At 41.4% G+C, this 7,124-nt stretch overlaps 1 pseudogene; it reads right to left on the bottom strand.

Annotated features, from left to right (window-relative positions):
• Positions 1-1,082: 1,082 nt before the first annotated feature.
• Positions 1,083-2,812, bottom strand: LOC101997303 (annotated as a pseudogene).
• Between the last annotated feature and the right edge of the window lie 4,312 nt (positions 2,813-7,124).

Raw genomic sequence — 7,124 nt, 5'->3', positions numbered from 1 at the left:
CTAGCTTTTAATGTTTTGCAGGTGTATACATGTGTATGGGTGTTGGTATAGGTCATGAAACAAGAAAGAGGACTACAGGAATGGAAAGAAAAGATATTTGAGGAAGTGGAAAAGTGTAGTGGGAGACATGTGAGATAAAGGGAGAAAGAACGAAATGGCAGAAAGGGAACAAGGGGAGTTGACAAAGTTGTTTGCATATTTGGATGTACCGTTGGCAGAGATGGAGATTGCAGGTATTTTTCATCTGTACTGTGTCTTTCCTTTGTATGTCTTTTGTTGAGCTTTAGTGAAAAGTTTTAAATTATATCAAAATTCAGTATATCATTATTATTAATATTATTATTATTAATATATCATTACTATTAATATTTACTGGTTAATTATGAAAGAATAATCAAATGAAAGCTACAAGAAAGGTCAGGCTTTGGAGAGTGGGTATTGTGTATTTTGTGCCTCTCTGAGCACATTATCCTCCCAGAATTCTGACATGTGTACAAAACAAGAAATTAATGAAATTAATTGTTTAGAATTTTGGCAGACAAACCCAGTCTACTTTCCAATTCCAATGAAAATTGCAAACATTTATCATGAGTTTCCTTCTATCGAGCATTCTCACACTGAAGCTATGTAGAAGAACTCACCTGAGCTCATCCCATTGCCATAATTTCTTTTTTTTTTTTACAGTAACAACATGAACTTTATTCTCTCAGAACTGTAGTGTGGATATTTACATCCATTGTTTATAGACTTTGAAATAACTAGCTACAACAGATAACTAAGAAAAAAGCAACAAAAAGAGACAGTGAACATCACTACTGAGTCTTTCACACAGGCTTGCACCTAAGTGTGATGCTAGCACACACACACACGTTATATAATAAACTGGGAGCTCCCGCTGCACTTGTGCATACACTCCTCTGGAATTACCACACAGAATCTCGGCAGCTCCCCTCTGCTCCCTCCTCATCAGTTTCCAAACTCCTGTTTAATTTTGGATTTGGGCATTAGTGCATTCCACACAACCATTCCACAGCGATACAGTGATTACAGGACTGTAATCGTGGACTAAAATGTAAGAGCTAAACGTGCACATTTTCCTGTATGCTTATGTTGTTTATAGAAACACACATTTACATTAGTTAGGATAGTATAGTAGGAGGCAGATACACAATATTCACATTAAAAGCTAACATATATGGAGATATATGTTATTTACATGAAAAATATATAGAAAGAAAAGATATTACTTTTTGCTTTAAACTGGGGTAAAGACAAATTGATCCTTCAAAAATAATATTGTAAAATAATCTAGTCAGAAAAAAATTAATTTTGTAACTGAATTAATTACTGTCATTAAGGGATTTAAGATTGTTCTTGTGATTATTTCAGAAGTATGAGAAGGCATCACAAGGGAGGAACAAGAATGGCTTCCACTATCCAAAATGAATGAATTACTGTGACCAGCAAACAACTGGTATTTCTCCTAGAATTAACTTATTTCTTAGAAAGAACCATACTGAACACAAAAGTTACAGACAGAAGGGCAGCCTTCCGAGTTCAACATTGTAGTAGACACACAGAACGCGCATGAAATCTGCTCCAATAGAATCAGACAAACAGTCACTGATGGGAACATAAACGAACAAAGCTGAAGGTCGGAAGGCACGTTCTGAAGAAGATGCTCCAGCGAACGAAGGAGAATAAAGGCCTAAGACTACGGTAACATTCTCCATGACTCTGATTTGAGGCTTAAAACAACTTTGAAATGATACCTTTAAGTCTTCTCACAGAAAACCAAACAATCCTTTCTTGGTGTTTAGAGTGTTCATTATCGTTGACTCTTGACAAGATTTCAAATTCCACAACAGTGATGAGAGAAAATGGATTTTCTTGTGGTCTGAGAATTTGGTGGTACCACCCTCTCTGGGTTCTCCTAAAGTGTAGGACAGCAAGGGAAGGCTGGTCACTGTGGGACAGGACTCACTGAGGACACTGGGCTGCCCTGCTGGCCCTGCTCTTCCTTCTGTGGTGAGTCGGGGTCATTCCCGCAATGCTCTCCCTCGCTGGAACTGTCCCATCCTTCTGGCTGGGGCTGCTGGTCCTGAGGAGAGCTTTCACAGCCTTTGTGTGCTGGAACAGCTCCTTTCCGCCGGGGTAAGATCGTAAAAAATGCCTCCTGCCAGTCTCTTGTTTCCAAGAACTCCAGGATAATTTCAAACACATGGTTGACTGCCAGGACCTTCCGACTGCTCATCTTCACAAAGTCGGCCAGAGGCAGCTGGGCATGTTCAATCCTGTAACTGGACGCTTGTTTAAACGTGAGTCCCTTCCAGTTGACCCATCCTTTGTCATTTTCATTCATGTTCTTCTTCAGTTGACCTCCATGGCTTGTCAAATAAAACTGCACAGGATGTGATGCTCGTCGGTTTTCTGCATAGCAACGTTGAATCTGTTTATGGAGCTTCTTAATATCCTTTAACACCATCAAATCATCGAAGCTACAGTCGATGATAAGGCGGAGGCTGCTGTGAACCACGTTTCTTCGAATGCGTTTCCTGTCATTTCCATCTGAGCTGGATTCCAGCTGACACTGCCGTTCTAATTTCTTTCTCTTGCGCTTTTCTTTTCGTTTTTCCTTGCGCAGTTCTCGCTGCTCTTCCCACTGCTTCTGCTTCAGCAGCTTCATCTGTCGTTTAGATATTGGCTCAGTCCCCGTGTCTAGTCTTGGCTTCTGCCCCTCCTCTTCGCTCACAACTGGCTTTCTCTCCATGTTAGTCGTCTCGAGAGTTACTGGCAGCATTTCAGATGACATACTTGTTTCTGAAAACAAGCTCGGGGCCGCTGGGGAAAGCCACGGTGGGGTCAGTCAGCCTTTCTGAAGTGCCCGCCGCTCCACGCCTCAGTCCTCTTCCAGAAACTTCCCCATTGCCATAATTTCTGATGTGAGCAAAGGGGTTTCTTTGTGAATTACAAAAGACACTCCTATTACTAGGTATATTCCAAAAGTTTTATGAGCTCTCTGCGAAGAATTAGGTGCAAAGGTTAATTATATTTCTTATGCCATAGGTTATACTCTAGTCTCTGATCATGGATCACTGAGAATGAAAGCATCTAGCAGTTACAGATACTAGGACTTTACTAGAGTTCCATTGTGTCATAAACATTCAAAAGTCAAACTGCATGTTGCACTCTTCCAAGATAAGACTACATATAATGTCAAGCATCCATTCGACCAGATTTACCAAAACAAGAGCAGCCTCCGTGAACCTGAGTCAATATCAGCTCCTTTTTCACTGTTCGTAGACATTGGTACAATTGATATCTCTTGTTATGTAACTCCTATCCTTATTCCTCTACTCTCCCTTTTTATATATTTACATCCAAGCTTTCCAATCTTCAGCAGAAATTTAGAGTTCAGGTTTAGCAACTACAGTCCAGCAAGTGCTTTCTGAGTCAACTCCATGTAGAGAGACATTGACTGCACAGTAACAGTGCTAGAAGACTCTCCTGACAACTGGGTGGTGGCATAGAATTTCTTCACTAATCCACTGTGCCATTCAATGTGAAGGCATGTTCTGAAAATGAAGATCTGAAAAATTCAGACACTAAAGAAAAGAAAGTATTCTTTTTCTGATATTTAAGTTTAAAATCACAGTCCCTCAATTACTGATTACATAAAGACAAAACTGAATTAATGTGGGCAAGAATACAGGGCATATACCAACGGACATGCCAAACCGAAAAAGGCAAAGCCCATGAGGTCTCAAGGCTACACAAAGAACTATAGGCAACTAGAAAACCTAGGAGCTGTAGAAATTGTTTCCCGGGGGAAGAGCATACCAATTTGTTGTCCAGTGCCAGTCAGCAAAACAAAACAAAACAAAACAAAACAAAACAGAACACACATAGGTAGCATTATATGTACCCAACAGACTATATTTAGAAATGTATATGCATATGCATATGTGCATCCAATAACAATTAGTGAAATAAAAGACCATGAATTTGAAGGAGAGCAGGAAGGGGTGTATGGGATGGTTTGGAAGGAGGAAAAAGAAGGAAAATTGTTGTAATTATGTTGTAATCTCAAAACTAAAATTTAAGAAGTATAGAGAGTAAAGTACAGTCATTATACTAACATTCCACATCCTTAATAGTACAATTGCAGACTCCCGAGCATTCTTCTCCTACTGGTTTTCTATAGTCTTTCAAAAAAGAGGAATCTATCTATTGGGGATACCTTCTTAACCACTTCATTATGAGAGCTGGTTATGGCATAAAGTTAGCCCTTCATGCTTACCTGTTCCTATTATGGTTTCTCTTTTAAAATGTCCCAAAGGCTCCTGTGCTGAAGGCTTAGTTCCAACCTTGCAGCATCATTGAGAGGTAACAGGATATGATGGCACTTACCTTATCAGTTAAATAATCCATCAATGAATTTGTAAGTGAATGGGCAAATATGAGGGACATAGCAATAACAAGTAGGTAACTGGGGATACATCTGATTTTCTTTTTATTCATTCATCTCTCATACAATACTTTCTGACCACAGCGTCCACTCTTCCCAATATTCCCCCTCTTCTTCTCCCCGAGATCCATGGCTCCTGAGCTTCTCTTAAGAAAAGAGCAGGCCTCCCAGTAATATCAGTTGAACAGTATATAAAAAGATGCTTTATGTCCAGGTCCAAACCCTCATATTAAGGCTGGTTAGGAGAACCCAGCAGAGGAAAAAGAGTTCCAAGAGAAGGCAAAAGTGTCAGACAATCCCTCTCCAGCTTTTAGGAATCCCACAAAATCTCAAGCTAAAAAAATCACATCATGTATGTACAGCACAATTCCCACACAACTCATTGGGCTGGAGACATCTAGCTGGTGCCTATATAGAACCTTCACCCCCATGATCTAGCATCTTTGGTACAGGAAGTATTCTACAGTCTACCAAATGAGAAATGTATATACCAGCCCAGCCACAAAACTTTGATGAACCATGTTACCCTGCCTATATGATATACTAAGGCTCAACAGTGGCACAATGCAGTGCATTGTGGGAGTAATTATCCAATGTATGGTTTGAATATGCGGCATTGCTTGAGTGTCCAGGAACCAGGGATTAGGATAAAAAATGCTAATGCTCAAAAACAAAAATAAAAGTAAAAACAAAATGACCCTCGAAGATATTCTGCTACACCCATAGATCAGAGCCTTCCTTATTCAGTCATCATCATAGAAACTTCCCCACTGCAGCAGATGGAAACAAATTTAGACACAGACAGACGTTTCACAGAGAGAAAAACCTTGGAACACAGAGCTCCAAATGGAAAATCTTCATCAAAACCCTCTCCTCAGAGATAAGAGAACCCAGCGGAAGAGGAGGCATAAAGAGGGAAAGTCAGGGGAGATGCAGGACACCAAGAGGGCAAGGCTCTGAACCAACTGAGCAAAGCTTATATGAATGCAGACTGAGGCAGCAGGTACAGGGCCTGCTCGGGTCTGCACCAGGTCCTCTGTGCATATCTTATAGCTTTTCAGTTTAGTGTTTTCATGGATTCCTGAGTGTGCAAATGAGTGGGTCTCTGGTTCTTGTGCCTTCTCTTGAGCTCTTCCTTCTATTGATTTTTCACTGTACAGCTTTGATGTGATGGTTTTTGTCTATCTTGTATTTAATTTCATCATGTTTGGTTGTTATCACTTAGAAACCTATCCTTTTCTAATGAGAGACAGAAGGGAGTGTATCCTGTGGGGAGGGAGGGTGGAGAGGGAGTGGAGGTAGAGGGAGGACAAACTGTAATCAGTACATATTTTATGAGAGAAAAATCCACTTTAATTAAAAGAGAAATAAAGAATTGGTGGATTTGATGCAACTGGAAAACAATGGATGAATAATTTGGTCATTGCACTTTCTTTTTTATTTTTATTTTTATTTTTTGCTTTATAAATAATGCCATTCAAAATTTCCACCTCTTCCCCTCCTCCCATTTCCCTCCCACTCTCCCATTCACCCTCCCTCTCCCCTCCAGTTCTAAGAGAGGGTAAGGCACCCTGCCCTGTGGGAAGTCCAAGGCCCTCCCTACTCCATCCAGACCTAGGAAGGTATGCATCCAAACAGACTAGGATCCCAAAAAAACAGTACATGCAGTAGAATCAAATCCCAGTGCCTTTATCAATGGCTTCTGAGTCAGCCCCCATTGTCAGCCACATTCAGAGAATCTGGTTTGATCACATGCTCCTTCAGTCCCAGTCCATCTGGCCTTGGTGAGCTCCCTTAGATCAGTCCCACCATCTTAGTGGGTGGATGAACCCCTCACGGTCCTGACTTCCTTGCTCATCTTCTCCCTCTTTCTACTCTTCAACTGGACCTTGGGAGCTCAGTCCAGTGCTCCTATGTGGATCTCTGTCTCTATCTCCATCAATTGCCAGATGAAGGTTCTATGGTGATATTCAAGATATTAATCAGTTTGGCTATGGGACAAGGCCAGTTCAGGCACTCCCTCCTCTGCTGCCCAACGACCTAGCAGGGGATATCCCCTTGGACATCTGGGACTAGAAACCCTTCTAGAGCCAAGTATCTTGCCAACCCTAAAATGGCTCCCTTAATTAAGATATTTTCTTCCCTGCTCCCATATCTGCCCTTCCTCCATCTCAATCATCCCACTCTCCCAAGCTCTCCCCAATCCTCTCCTCCTCCCTTCTTTCTCCCCCTCACCCCATCTCAACCCCCATGCTCCCAGCTTTTGCCTGTGGCAAAGCTGATGCAGTGGAAAGATGGTTAGGCTATTGGGACACCCTCCTTGTGGATGAGGTGATTCAGATGTTTTGTGATAGAACTATTTCTCAGGAGAAAGAGCTGCTACAGAGTGAGGTTGCTCTGCCCAGAGCTATGGCCCCATCCATAAGGACTCTCAGGAGGGCAATGCAGTGACTCCTGAAACTCACCAGTGAGAAGAGATTGTGAGTCTCCTGGGGAGAATAAAATGAAAATGACTCAGAACACAGAAGAATTTTAGTATAATATGCTTAGGGCTCATTGTTCTCCAGAAAAGAAGAAAGTACAGATGTTCTTTAGGAGTAGTAATGTGTGTGTGTGTGTGTGTGTGTGTGTGTGTGTGTGTGTGTGTGTGTGTGTG

This window comes from Microtus ochrogaster, chromosome 2, assembly GCF_000317375.1.
Source record: "Microtus ochrogaster isolate Prairie Vole_2 chromosome 2, MicOch1.0, whole genome shotgun sequence".
Lineage (NCBI taxonomy): Eukaryota > Metazoa > Chordata > Mammalia > Rodentia > Cricetidae > Microtus > Microtus ochrogaster.
The sequence above is the reverse complement of the archived record's forward strand: the minus strand, read 5'-3'. Positions and strand labels throughout refer to the sequence as shown.